At 43.5% G+C, this 15749-nt stretch overlaps 1 long non-coding RNA gene and 1 pseudogene across 1 annotated transcript in view; both read left to right on the top strand.

Moving 5' to 3' along the window:
* The window catches only part of LOC149445783 (uncharacterized), a 500460-nt gene that overhangs the window by 141440 nt on the left and 343271 nt on the right, over positions 1–15749 (top strand). The gene's annotated exons all lie outside the window — the stretch shown is intronic.
* On the top strand, positions 1563–1726 carry LOC149445784 (U2 spliceosomal RNA; annotated as a pseudogene).

Here is a 15749-nt window from a genome sequence, read left to right as displayed (position 1 = left end):
TAAATTAATTGGTTTACGTGAAACTTATAGCGTTTACAAATGGCAGGAAAGATACTGGGATTTTAAATTTTTTTTATACTAATAATGGCGGTGATCAGCGACTTATGGCGGCGATCAGTGACTTATGGCAGGACTGCGGGACTGCGGCGGACATTCTGACACTGGGGGAGAACTGACTTGGGGTCACTGACATCCCCAGTGACACCAATACAGTGATCAGTGCAAAAAAAAAAAACCACTGACACTGTACTAATGGCACTGGGGAGGAAGGGGTTAACTTTATTATTCAATGAAAGGGTTAACTGTGTGAGGGGAGTGTTTTACTAGGGGGCAGGGGTGTGTACTGCACGGGAACACGCTGATCCGGAGAGATAAACTCTTCTCTCCGGATCAGCATGTCAGGAGCTGACAGGGAACTGACAGAAAGCACAGCTGCAGTGTAAAGACTGCAGCCGTGCTCTCTGTCAGTGATTGCCGGTAATCGCCGGGACACGGCAGGTAATGACCGGTCGTGACCCGGCGACTGACACCCGCGATCGGCTTGACGGGTAGGGCGGGCAAGCGCCTCGCGCATGGCCCCTACCTGTTTTACAAAATCACGTTTTAAAACGTGGTTTTGTGCAGCTGTACCGCCCTGCCACCGTATTTCTACAGAGGTTGGTCGGCAAGCGATTAAGCAGTTACAGAAACATTTTTTTTCCATTTTAGGATAAAGGTTTTACATAAATAAATAAAAGCTGATCATTGTAAGTACCCCTATCAGTGGTAAATGGTTTGTCTCAACCCTCTAACTGTCATTTTTGCTGGGCGGCTTGGTCATTGAAATATAACAGAGTTAATGGCAGGGTCAACAGATGAAAATAAAGGGAAAAAAGCCTAAAAAAAAAAAACTAACATCATTGCCCGCAATAAAGAATTTGTAAGCTGCAATATGATATTGTTTTGTTTTTGGGTCTAATAGAGAGAGTTGCAACTTTAAACCCTCATAGATTACACCTCAGCAATCAATGACCAGCTGTTTGCTATGCACAATTCAGTTTAACACCATTATTTTATAGGATAATATATCTCCATTATTTGGTGCTGATTCTACAGTGAAATGAGGAAGACTCAACAGGGGATCTGCTTTATTATGAAACGCGTCGAGCCAAACGATGTACCCATTATTATGTATTTTGTTAAATACTTGGAAAAATGGAATTTATACATGCATTATTATTTGAATATCATATAGATTGCATAGCGATATGTGGTAGTCTTTACAAATCAGCTTGCCTTTTTATAAATTGCACAATAGACTTTCATCTATTGTGCCATAAATCTTTTTTTGCAAATGTACCTAATTTAAAGTCCCATTAAATGTTCTTTCTTTGCCTTGTTTTTTGTCTGTGTTTTATTATGAGGATATAGGAGGTGTTTATCAAAAAGGTTTTTTTATAACAAAGACCTGTTACACCATCACTTGAACCATAAGCCCTCCCTGGGTGAACACAAGGCCAACAATAAGAACCTTGGGCAACTAGGGCTCCTAAAGGGGTTTTAATCAATACTTGTTTATTACCATCGCTTCTCGGCCATTTGGCTAAGATCAAGTGTAGTATCTGTTCTTATCAGTGTCCAGCAGGGGTGCTCCACGGTCATTCTAGCTTTGCGGGGATGACTGGTTGTATAGTACCCCTGCTGGTATGATGGGGGTCCTGATGGTTAATACGGGGGGGGAACAGAAACCGTGGTGCCCATAGAGAGTTGGGGCCCGGGAGTAATTCCCCTTTGGAACGCCAGAGGGGCCCAGTACTCCTGATTTGAGCGGCTCTACCTTGTCTGGCCAGGGGCCGGGAAAGCAGAAAGTCCGCAAACCAGTGCCCCCTGAGAGTGGTCACCTCAGGGGTGCTCTTAGTAACACTTGGGTGTGGGACCCCAAGGCGTGAAAAGGCACATGGTCACTGAGTTTAAACACTTTTTTCTGCACAGCGCCCTTGGGACCAGGCCTTCTGGCTAAGTTCGGGGCAATGTTTTTTGGGCCTGGTCTGTGCACATTTGGCACGACCACTTTTTTAATTTTTATTTATTTATTTATTTATTTATCTCCCACGTTTTGTCACTTTTCACTCTTATGTGTGTGTTTTATTTCCTCACAGGATGGAGGGTGTGGGTCCTCGGGCCTGCCCTGAAGTCTAGGGGGAGGATGTGTGGCCTTTTGGTTCCTTCCTCCCCTGTCCCTAGGGGGTTTTCTCTCCGGGAGAGCCCCCTGACCAAGTACTGTGTGGCCGGCTTCGGCTGGCCACAAGGAACGGTGGTCCGCCAGGCCTTTTGGCTAGGTGGACCAAATGGGAACCTTGTCCCTGTCAGGAGCTTCGTGCCCCGGGGGATCAGGGTAGAGGTCCATCCCCTTTGGGGGAAGGACAAAGCACACCCCTAAGTGCACTTTTTCGTGCGGTGTTTTGCACTTGCACTTTTTGATTGTGATTCACTTAGGGGTTTTTTCGTTATTCGCACGTTTGTGGACTTAAAAAAAAAACAAAAAAACTTGTTTATTACCATCTCAGTCACGTCTTAGAGAAAAGGAATAAGAATGTTCTTTTATAGTAATAAATGCCCTCAAAAATGGCATAATAGTTATCCCAAAAAATTACGAGACCACCAAGGTCTACAAAGAGGCATCCTAGGAAAGAACCTGATGAAGGAGCAAAGATTCACAAGATTTTAGGATCCAAGTGGAAAAAGAGATTTGTCCAAGATCTTCTAATGGGTGACAACTGTTTAAGAACAAATTTACATCACTTTGGAAAGTTCTCACCTTATTGCCTGTTGATCCTACAGGATAGGAAGTGAAGGTAATCTCTCCAATCTCCCCAATAGGACACAAAATGGGAAAATGAAAAAAAAAAAAAACATGATTGAGATTTTAACTATTCCTTACTTTACCAAAACTGAAAGAAGAAACATGAGTGAAGTTGGTTGTTATGGGCAGGATGACTACAAAAAAAGGTAGATTTTTGGTGGTTGGTGTTTTTTTTTTTTTATTTATTTGTTGATCATTATAGGTGTGTGTGATTTTTTAAATGCTGGTGGTTAAAATAAAAAAAAAAACGGGAGTAGGATTGGCAAAGTTTGAATGGTAACTTTAATCCATGGCTTTTACTGCTTTTCTTTGTGGCGGTTTAAGCATCAAACAGCAGTTTAACACACCCGTTAGTCAAAATTCCCATGGCTGGATATCAACTGTCCTCTTCTTGGAGTAGCTTTACCGTGCCCTCCAAGATTTCTTTTTTAAGACAAGGATCTCGGTTGCAATTTAACTGTCTTAACAGCTCTGCATTCTCTAAATACTAATCTGAATTAGCAGCAAAGACAAAGCGGAGCCAATCTCTATACATTAAAACAAAACAGGTCATTTTTGTACATTTCAAAAACATGAAGGAAAATATATGGGCAATGTAATTTAAATGTTAGAATATAAGTGGAATTGCTGCTTATCCATAATTTTTCTTAAATGTGTCCCCACCCTCCTCCTGCTAGCTATGCTGCCCACACTCACATAATCCTGCAGCTCCGGCTCCCCTGTATCAGTGAGCAACAGCTGCAGGGGAGAGGAGGAAGCACGGACAATGATTGGCAGCCTATGGGTGACATAATTGCTCCCGGAACTCCCAGGAATTGTCAGTGCTCCCTCATCTCCCTGCTCCCTGACACTGAGAAGCCAGAGCTGTGGCATCATGTGATCAGGCCTGTGTAGGCTGAAAAAAAGGCATTTTTTTTGTAAACACAGGGTAGGCAACATTTTTAAAAATAGATGTGGTTAGGCAAGAATCCAACTTTAATGTATACTTTAAAGCTTACCTCCAGGCTGGCCAAAAAGTGAAATACACCCCCTTCCTCCAGCAAATTTAGAATATACTGCTTGTCTTTCTAGGGGAATTATCTCTAAGGACTGTCTACCATTCCGCGCCATCGTATGTAACGGAACCGTCCCCAGACTGCACTTGGGTACTTCCGTTAGGATACCGCTTCCCTGTCTGAACACCGACCAAAGACACCACCGCAGACCATACAAGACTAGACGCCATGAAAGTACGCAGGGGATGCCGCCGTGAATGTACGCAGGGGGATGCCAAATATTTCAAAACACCCGGCGGGCCAGATAAATGTCCTCAGCGGGCCGCATGCGGGCCGTAGTTTGAGGACCCCTGGTCTAGATAATATGGAAGTTTTCAGCTCAAAACAATTTTGAAGCCTACCTCTGAAGCAGCTGGTTTACACCGGCGAAACCGGTCAGGAAGGGCGCCTCCACACCCCCAGATCCACCAATGATGGCTCATGCCTCAGCCTGATAAGTATTAATCCACACTGGATTCAGCTCCTGTATCATGAACTGTATTTACTTAAAGGGACCCATGCTCTAGTATGCTCCTAGGGACTGCTCCATTCATGTATTTACACAGTTGCTACTGGAAGATGTATTTGGTCTATGTATGAGGGAGGCTGTGTTCACTCAAACCCCCCCTGGGATGGCACCCTTATTCCTTTGTCTAATCTAAGGGACTGTTTCTTCACTTGTCTACATCATTGCCATTGGAAAACCAACGCTGTTCATGTATGATGGAGGTCTTGTTCATTCTAATCCTCCCTGGGATAGCACCCCTATTCCCCCTATTCCTTTTGGGTGCTAGAGGGGGGGGGGTGAAGATGTGCAACAATTTATACCACATTATACTCAAATTTAACTTGTTTCCTCCTCTGGAATATAAAATAATCACTGTCTTCCATTTGGGCTCTGCAACCATTTATTACAAGACGCTCTGGGTCATCTATTCAATGCATGAGGGAGGTTGACATAGCATCAAGTTCCTCCTCTGGACTGCATGTTTACGTTATATATATACTTTTCATCTACCAAGCACGTCCCCTTTGAAAGGCGCATTACTACAATTCATGAATTGTCTCTTATAATGGGGGCTTTATTGGTTCTACCCTGCAATACGAAGCTGATATAGTTACTTTGGAATAATACATATTTCAATGTTTGGTTCACTATGTTCCTCACCCTTAGGGGTTTAGTATGGGATCTGTGGATGTGTGGTGCTTCATTGTTTTGTTTTGTATGTTTTTAAAGATGTTTTTTCATTAAAGAAGCTGTTCATTGAATACCCTTTTTACCATCAGCCTGTGTATCTATGCCGATACACTATTAACAAGTATTTACATATATATATATATATATATAAAAAAACCATGAGTCCTGGTTAAATCCATAACAAATTTCTTCAGTTTGGTATGCATATAGGTGTTTGATTTGGGAGTCCCAGACTACTGCTTTTGAGACCTTGAGGCCCTCTTTTTCTAGGAGATTTTGAAGTTTTCATCTCCTCGGAGCAAATAACTTTATTTTAACCTCCTCGGCGGTATGATTCTTTCCGATTTTTGGTGCTGAAAGCGGTACCATTTTTTTGCATGGAAATATGTAGTTTTTTTATTGTAGGCCTGTAATTCTTAGGAATAACTCACTGAAATCTGTCTGAACAAGAGTCTAGTAAACATCCCGGGTATGATAAAATTTGAAACACGTAATCATAAATTATAATTTAATAAATAATCATAAAAAATAATAATATAATAATAATAAATTTAATTCAATATTATAATCAAACCAAAAACACTGAAATGTGAAATATAGCGCCAAGTTCGCACATCACTGAGCAAAGTCGCAAAATCGTTTTCAGTGTCTGATGACGAATTTCCCCCACGAATCATTATCACTCAATTCTGCAAGTGGTTCTGATTTACTATCGCTGTTCTCTAGCCGGTCTAAAACCGCTTTTGACCTAAAGGGACACTTTTTGGATGCCATGGACATTTCTCAGTTTCCAGGCAGAAAGAACAGTCAAAATGCAGGCAGGGCGCCGGACAAAGCATTAGGGACAAGATGTATGTGAAATTGGTTGAGACAGCAATGTTTTACTATGTAAAATGTAAAAAAAAAAAAAGACATTTTTTAAAATTTTTAAATTTCCCGCCGCCAGCAGCGCCCGTACGTCCCGACGTCACAGGGACAGGACACAGAAGCCGGATGCCGGCATCGGCCGGAGGAGATGGCCGGGGACGCTGCAGGGGACACATCGCGGGAGCGCAGGGTAAGGTACGTGAAGAACAAATGCCGGAGCAGTGCCGCATGGTATTCCCGAGTGTAGCTCGGGGTTACCGTTTGTGGTACTGAAATGTTACCCCGAGCTACACTCGGGAATACCGCCAAGGAGGTTAATGCACAAATAATAAAAATGAGCTCTTATACGGAGGTGTCAGATATGATCCCCAACTGTGGAGAGATCTCAAAACAGCAGTGGTCAAAAATTCCATTAGAGAGGTGTAAAATAAACTCCTTGATGGTTACAAGAAGCAATTGATTTCAGTAATTTTTTCCAAGGGGTGTGCGCTACCAAATATTAAATTGAGGTTGCCAATCATTTTATAAAATTTTCACCATTTTAACTGGTTGACGGTGCGACTTCTATATTGTCAGCACCTATTCATGGATACAGGTGAGTTTATTTACAAATTACAGAAGCATCACAAACTTGGAATGCAATTATTTCATACAATTTTGAGAAGGTGCCAATCATTTTGTCCATTTTTGGGGGTTTTGCGTGGAATGTGTCAAATTTGGCTTTTTGTTTCTCCACTTTGTTGTGTCATACCCAGGGGCGGACTGACCAATTGGAAACTCGGGCACTACCCGAGGGCCCGGGGTCAGTAGGAGGCCCCATAAGATGCCCCTGGTACTTTTTTCATAGGCTTTTTTGAGTTTGGGCAAGGACACAGGGTCCCCATGATCCCCTATTGCCCGGGGGGTCAGTAGGGGGCCCCATGAGATGCTCCTGGTACCTTTTTCATAGGCTTTTTTGAGTTTGGGCAAGGACACAGGGTCCCCATGATCCCCTATTGCCCGGGGGGTCAGTAGGGGGCCCCATGAGATGCTCCTGGTACCTTTTTCATAGGCTTTTTTGAGTTTGGGCAAGGACACAGGGTCCCCATGATCCCCTATTGCCTGGGGGGTCAGTAGGGGGCCCCATGAGATGCTCCTGGTACCTTTTTCATAGGCTTTTTTGAGTTTGGGCAAGGACACAGGGGCCCCATGATCCCCTATTGCCCGGGGCCCCATGAGTTGTCAGTCCGCCCCTGGTCATACCAATACAAACAAAAGAAATAAACATGAGAACGCAGAAACATTTGTAATTGCAACAATTTCCTGGGCAAAGTTGTGCATTATCAGACAGAAATGCAGGTGGAGGGGCAATATTTTTGGTCATGACTATATTTATTTATTTCAGGTACTTATATAGCGCCATCCATTTACGCAGCACTTTACATATATATTGAACATTCACATCAGTCCCTAACCCTCAAGGGGCGTACAATCTAAAGTCCCTAACAGGGGCGGACTGACAATTCATGGGGCCCCCGGGCAATAGGGGATCATGGGGCCCCTGTGTCCTTGGCCAAATTAAAAAAAGCCTATGAAAAAGGTACCAGGAGCATCTCATGGGGCCCCCTACTGGCCCCGGGCCCTCGGGCAGTGCTCGACTTTCCAAATGGTCAGTCCGCCCCTGGTCCCTAACTCACATTCATACATACACATACTAGGACAATTTAGACAGGATCCAATTAATCTACCAGCATGTCTTTGGAAACTGGAGCACCCAAAGGAAACCCTTCCCAAGCACAGGGAGCACATGCAAACTCCATGCAGGAGGCACCATGGTCAGGAATTGAAGCCATGACCCATTTTACTGCAAGGCAGATGTGCTAACCACTAAGCCACTGTGCCGCCCCAATATAATTTATTACTATTATTATACAGGATTTATATATTATTATTATTATTATTATACAGGATTTATATATTATTATTATTATACAGGATTTATATATTATTATTATTATTATTATACAGGATTTATATATTATTATTATTATACAGGATTTATTTAGCGCCAACAGTTTGCTCAGCGCTTTACAATATAACGGGGGACAACACAGCAACAATACAGTTCAATACAAGAGGGATAGGAGGGCCCTGATCCTGGGAGCTTACAATCTAGGAGATAATTAATTTAGTCAGCCCCCCAAAAAAACTGAATTAAAAGAGCACAATAAAGCACACAAGTACAGCAAAATAAAACATCGCAGTTGAAGAAAGCTTTGATGCATAAAATAAGAATATAAATATTCTATATAAGAATTAAAATAAAGAAAGAACAAATAAGAAAAGAAAATGTAATTCATGTCAGCCAACATAAACCAGGGATGTACAACGTATAATAAGTACAAAGGAACCCAAATAATGGCTGCTTGTTTATAGGCTTCTTGAACAGAAATTGAATTAGAGAGGGTTTCCTGCAGGCTAAAAATAGGACGATAACACAAATTAAATGATTTCAAAAGAGAACAATAATAAAGATCCATCTAATTTTTAAATGAAAAAGATCTGGCTCTGAATTACCACCCAGATTAGTCCCTGTGTCCTGTCCAATTGTTGACTGATAGTGTTTAAGAGGAAACTCTAAGGGCCCCATCACACTTGTGCATTCTGGGAGTACATGCTAAAACCAAGGGTGGACTGACCATTGGGGAACTCGGGCACTGCCCGAGGGCCCGGGGTCAGTAGGGGGCCCCATGAGATGTCCCTGGTACCTTTCATAGGCTTTTTTGGGTGTGATTTGAGTGTGGGCGAGGACACAGGGGCCCCATAATCCCCTATTGCCCGGGGGCCCCATGAGTTGTCAGTCTGCCCCTGGCTAAAACACATACACAGCATTTCATATACCCGACCACAGAAAAAGAAAAACGGATTTGTTTGAACATTTCGATAAATGACATAAATTGTTTTAACATTTAAATGAAACATAAAAAAGTATACACAATCCCACTATATATTCCTTTCTCTTTAAATATGGATGCTCTTAAAGTAGATATAACCCCAAATTGTGGAAAATGATCTAAGTGAGGTGCAGGAAGAGGATAAGAGTAAATCATTTTTCCAAAGACAAAAAAAAAATTTAAAAGTAGCTTTTTGTACTTTTATCTAGTGGTCACGTGACATTCATCTGAATCCTTGTCAGCACATTGTGCATCAGCATGGCAGCCTGCAAGAAATCCAGTCATTGTGCAGATACTAAGGTGACAATGTTTGAGTTAAATACTCTATGGCAGTGGTGGCGAAACTATGGCGCGCATGCTGCAGAAGGCACGCAGAGCTCTCTCTGTCGACACGCAAGCCAAGCCGCCCCAGCATCGCCCCAGCAGCTGGGCATCGAATAACAGCGCACATAGGGACCACGCACATGCTCCGGAAGGAGTAGTGGTGCCACGCGATGACGTCATGAACCGCCACTCATTAGCCGCAACTCGTCCGAGCTTTCCCATGGCCGGTCAGTGCGCTGCCAAGGATATACAGTATATATTGGACTGGCTGTGAGTTTTAACACATTCATTTTTATTAACACAAGATTTTAGCTTGCTGGTGGTCAGTTGAGCTTTGCCTTCTTGTGCTGGTGGTCAGTGGAACTTTTCCCCCTTGTGCTGGTGGTCAGTGGAACTTTGCACCCTTGTGCTGGTGGTCAGTGGAACTTTGCCCCTTGTACCGGTGGTCACTGGAACTTTGCCCCTTTGTGCTGGTGGTCATTGAAACTTTGCCCCCTTGTACTGGTGGTCAGTGGAACTTTGCCCCCTTGTGCTGGTGGTCAGTGGAACTTTGCCTCCCTTGTGCTGGTGGTCACTGGAACTTTGCCCCTTTGTGCTGATTGTCAGTGGAACTTTGCCCCCTTGTGCTGGTGGTCAGTGGCACTTTACTCCCTTGTGCTGGTGGTCATTGGAACTTTGCCCCTTGTGCTGGTGGTCAGTGGAATTTTGCCCCCTTGTGCTGGAGGTCAGCGGAACTTTGCCCCTTGTGCTGGTGGTCAATGGAACTTTGCCCCTTGCGCTGGTGGTCAGTGGAACTTTGCACCCTTGTGCTGGTGGTCAGTGGAACTTTGCCCCCTTGTGCTAGTGGTCAGTGGAACTTTGCCCCCCTTGTGCTGGTGGTCAGTGGAACTTTTCTCCCTTGTGCTGGTGGTCAGTGGAACTTTGCCCACTTGTGCTGGTGGTCAGTGGAAATGTGCCCCCTTGTGCTGGTGGTCAGTGGAACTTTATATATATATATATATATATATATATATATATATATATATAGCGCCAACAGTTTGCTCAGCACTTTACAATATAACGGGAGACAATACAGCAACAATACAGTTCAATACAAGAGGGATAGGAGAGCCCTGATCCTAGGAGCTTGCAATCTAGGAGATTCAGGTTTAATGGCAGTGTTGGCACTTTGAGATAAATCATTTGGGTTTCCGGTTGGAGTTTTGGCACTCGGTATCTAAAAGGTTCACCATCACTACTCTATGGGGTCGATTTACTAAAACTGGAGAGTGCAAAATCTGGGGCAGCTGTGCTTGGTAGCCAATCAGCTTCTACCTTCAGCTTGTTCAATTAAGCTTTGACAATAAAATCTGGAAGCTGATTGGTTTCTAAGCAGAGCTGCACCAGATTTTACTTGTAAACGTAGTGATTATTTGTCTTATTGCCAAACAATGGACTCTTGCACACAGAGGGGCTTTTACGTATGTGGGTCCTTTACAATGGAGCAGATTGGTTTTCTGGAACTTTATGTGAGTAGTAGAGATAAGTGGAGTGATCATATCGAACTTTGCAGCAAAATTGCAGATTCACCTTTTTTCAAATTTGCCTAAAATTTGTCTGTGGGTATTGCTTAGCCAAAATGTATTTGGACACAAATCAGTCGATCCTGAATACGGCTGCCAGACTCACTCACCTTTCCAACCGCTCCATCTCCGCCACCCCCCTCTGCCAATCCCTCCACTGGCTTCCGATTGCGCAACGGATCAAATTCAAAATCCTAACACTGACGTACAAAGCTGTCCACCATACTGCCCCGAACTACATCACTGACCTAATATCCAAGTACTGCCCAACACGCACACTCCGCTCCTCACAAGACCTCCTTCTCTCTAGTTCCCTGGTCTCCTCCTCCCACGCCCGCCTCCAGGACTTCTCCAGGGTGTCACCCATCCTCTGGAACTCCCTGCCCCAACCCATCAGATTATCACCTACTCTCCTCTCCTTTAGGCACAGCCTGAAAACCCATCTCTTCAGGGAAGCCTACCCCACCCCCTGCTTACTTGCCGACCTCCTCCACTCTTCCTACCACTCCATCCCCCACAGCTATCTCCTCCTGTGCCACCATCCCCTCCCTCCTAGATTGTAAGCTCCAAGGAGCAGGGCCCTCGATCCCCTCATGTTTTGCATTGTATTGGTATTGTTCTGTCACATGTTCTGTCCCCCTTTGTAATGTACAGCGCTGAGCGAACTATCGGTGCTTTATAAATACTGTATAATAATAATAATAATATGGCTTTGTGGATAAAGGCTTAGGGTTACTACTAGGTTTAGGGTTAGTGTTGGGGTTTCTCTGTTCCTCAATATCTAATGTCACATTCACAGCTAATTTAAGATGTCCCTATTTTTTTCATAAGACCGTGTCCAGGCTAGTTAACCCCTTCATGCCTAAGGGTAAAACAAATCTTAATGCCTAAGCACAGTTTTACAACTTTGACATGTGTTAGTGAAGTCGTACATATCATCACAACTACTTTGTGTATCCAGGTAAATTATACCTTGTTTTTTTCATGACAAATTGGACCTTCATTTGATGGTAAATGGTTATGGATATCTCCTGATTTTCTTTTTGTTATCAAAGATGGGCAGCACAGTGGCTAAATAATTAGCACTTCCACCTGGCAGTACTAGGATCATTGGTTCAAATCCCAGCCATGGCACCACCTTCCTGGAGTTTGCGTGTTCTCCCTGTGCCTGCGTGGGTTTCCTTGCACACTCCAAAGACATGCTGGTAGGTGAATTGGCTCCTGTCTAAATTGTCCCTAGTATGTGTATGTATGAATGTGAGTTAGGGACCTTAGATTGTACGCCCCTTGAGGGTTAGGGACTGATGTGAATGTACAATATATATGTAAAGCGCTGCGTAAATTGATGGCGCTATAAAAGTACCTGAAATAAATAATAAAGGAAACTGGTCCATAATATTAAAAAAAAATTTTTTTTTAAATGTAGCTGTATATTTCTTGGTACTACCTTAACCTACCACCAAAGAGCAACTCAAAATAAATTCTCCTGCTCCTGACAATCACAGAGATGCCACATATGTGTATGTTAGTTATTGTTTGTACCCTTAGTACAGCCCAAAAAACAATAGTGTGCATAATGCTTTTTTTTGTCCTACCTTAAACACACTGGCACTAACTGACACTGATATTAATTTAAAAAAAAAAATCCTGCCCAAAATATACTGATCCTGACCTTTGACCCTGAGATTGACCTTTGACCCTTACTTGACCCAAACACCAACCCTGGAACTGGTCTAGATCAAACCTTGATCTAGGTATTTTTTCTTTATTTTTTCTTTTATATTTTAATATTTATTTTACACACTGATGCTTTTTTTTCTCTCTGAAATTAGAGAAAGATACAATGTATCTCTCTCCTCCATTTAGAGAGAGAAAACACGGGGGCGGGCTTCACAGTGACTAATCATTGTCATAGCCAATCAGAGGCTATCACAGCGGTCAGGTAACCCTGAATCGGGAGTTGTGGGTCCCAGTCATTAGTATGGGACCTAGGGCTTACATTTAGATCCTGGTCTCTGTGTCCAAGCACAAGGGGAGATATGCAAATGTGCGGCCCCATGGAAAAAAGCCCAGTGCAGTGTATTTGTGTGAGGTCCACATCAAGGGGTTGAAGAAGAAAAACCCACCATCATATAGACAATCTATTCTAACCAGGGTTCCTCCAGAGGTTGCTAGGGGTTCCTTGAGCTTTGGCTGATATACCTCCCATCTGTTTGTGCTGCCTGCTTCCAGGCCCAACACCACTTGGCAGCATGACAACAGTGATCTCTTTTTAGCTGAAATGGGGGAATTCTTCCCACTGACTGCCAATGTAAGCTGCATTTTTGCCACTGACCCTTGCGGTATTGGTTGTAGAAGGCATTCAAAAGGACCTGAAAATGGAATTGTAGCAAACACGTACCATAATTTTCCTTTTCTGTTGCCTACCCATGGCACTGATAAAGCTCCATCTCTAGTCCCTTGCTCAGGACCAGTGAATAGAATAAAAAAGAAAGAACTAAACCTCCTGGTATAACTCAACTCAAACTTTGACACGGTGGGATTTTGAAGGCACAAGTCTATTTTTTCTTTAAAAATACAGTTTATTCATACAAAAATCAATAAAAGTTTTAAAAGAAAAAATAGACTTGTTGTGCCTGCAAAATCCCAGCATGTCAAATGTTGAGTTGATCTTTAATAGGGATGTGGCACTGTTTTGGGCCATTCATATTTAAAACTCCTGGTAATCTCTGTAAAGGTATACTTGCCAAAGGTGGGTTTGTATGCTGCCATGGATAAGTACAAGGAAAGGAAAATTAAGGTAAGCGTTTTATCTATTTTTCAATCTTCCTGGTACATGGCTGTCAGGGTCCTGTCCACAACAGAAGTTCTGGAAGATCTGGCATTTCTGCCAGTACTCTGCATGGCCGCAGAAGCACACATCAACCTCAGTTTGCTGCCAGACGGCCTTGATAAGGAGGCTCATTACTTCCTCAAGTTGCTGGATGATCTCTAGCTCCCCGTGCCTTGCTCCTGTTTCCTGTGACCTGTGATTTCCTGATACCGACCTGGCTTGCTATTGGACCTGCCTACTCTGTTTAACCCCTGATCTGACCTCGGCTTGGCTTACGGATACTCTCTCTCTCTCTGTCCTTCGCTCCTCTTTGTGTGACCTTGGCTATCCCATCTGACTACGTCTGCTCTGATTCCCACCTGATACCTGACTTTGGCTTGAACCGACTACCCAGTAAATCTCTAAATTCCGGAAGGGCTTGCATACCATGCACAGGCGCCACCTGTCCTGACCTATCTCCATACATCAGCTGTAATTCTGGGTGGACCACCAACCAGCACTCCTATAGGTGACTTGTGCCACTTTGGGCCTGACTCCCACTGTCCCACTCTCAGGGGAGTCTGGAACGTAGCCGCAAGAGAAGCCCTCTCTCCATTGGCCTCCATCACCTGGTACATGATAATGGCAGTATAACATTGACAGGTAACTACGTGATGGGGTGAGTCGGTGCTCAAAAAACAACTTATTGTAAGGAAGAGACAAGTTTGAATGGCCAGTCTCCCAAACTCCACCATTGTCAAGGTTCCAGGATCGATTCCGTAATGTTTTAGGAAGGTATGTTTCTCACTTCGCTGGGAATATGAAGTATGAGGAAAAATGAAGTAGAACACTAGTGGTCCTAGTTCTTTCCTTCTTATGCAATGCAATGGTCCAGAGGGAGAGGTCATATCTGGAGCTCTATCACTGGTATGCTGGCATGTAGACACCTGGAAAATTATTTTAAGAGGTAAAAAAGGTTGAGAAAGGAAAGTATAGACTATTAATACCAATGCATTTCACCAACATGAGGACATTTTTGCCAAATAGTAACTTCTATTGGCTGTAATTGGGCAAGAGGTTAATAAGCTTTTTCTATTAGGCTCAGTCAAGGGCAATGATGATGGTCAAAGTGTATATGTGGTCACTAATGCTACCACCATCAGTTTCAAGGACTGGGCTCTGTGGGAGTTAGCAAACAATGCGAGAATGAGTTTATCACACAGAAAGGTTTTTGGACATGTTGGAAAATTGTCAACTGGCTGAATCAACAAGCAAATAAGATTCCAACAAGATTTATCGGCATCTATTGTTTTGGGACAGATATGCCCATCTATTGCCACGCTAACCCATAGTATCCAACCAAACTCAACTTTCTTCTGATCTCAACATTTCATTGCATGTTATTATTATAGATACTTGTATAGCGCTGTCAATTTACGCAGCGCTTTACATATATATTGTACATTCACATCAGTCCCTAACCCTCAAGGGGCGTACAATCTAAGGTCCCTAACTCACATTCATACACATACTAGGGCCAATTTAGACAGGAGCCAATTAACCTACCAGCATGTATTTGGAGTGTGGGAGGAAACCAAAGTACCCTGGGGAAACCCACGCAGGCACAGGGAGTACATGCAAACTCCAGGCAGGTGGTGCTGTGGTTGGGATTCAAACCAACGACTCTAGTACTGCCAGGCGGAAGGGCTAACCATTTAGCCACTGTGCTGCCCATGTTTGTCATATACTATGCAAATTATGGAAGGTGAGTAGGTCTTCCCAGGTCTTCTAGCCCTTGTCTATACCGGTGACTTTCAGTTTGCATTTTACAGTCTCTGCAGTTGGCGGCGATACAGTGCGTACTGCTGGGGTGCAAAGAATGAGTTGGTTTTATAACAGATGAAGTGAACGTAACAACCTTGCAGCTGATTAATGTTTGCTATGAAAAGGCGGACGAATCTTCATCCCTCTTATGCGCGCCTCACTTCTCCCACTTTGATAAATGAAGCCCGGCAACTCACCGGCCACTGCGGAGAAAAATACACATATAGTAATATGATTTTCAGGGGCTGCATGGAAATAAGGAAGGGGGAGCAGCGAGCAACTATTTTTCCCTTCGCAAGCCTTTCGATACATCACCGGACCTGACTGCGCTATCGATATACATGACCGCTGGT

Source organism: Staurois parvus, unplaced genomic scaffold, assembly GCF_062004578.1.
Source record: "Staurois parvus isolate SC_StPar_1 unplaced genomic scaffold, SC_StPar_1.0 ptg000709l, whole genome shotgun sequence".
Taxonomy (NCBI): domain Eukaryota; kingdom Metazoa; phylum Chordata; class Amphibia; order Anura; family Ranidae; genus Staurois; species Staurois parvus.
Note: the sequence above shows the minus strand (reverse complement) of the source record. Positions and strands in the feature narration are given on the sequence as shown.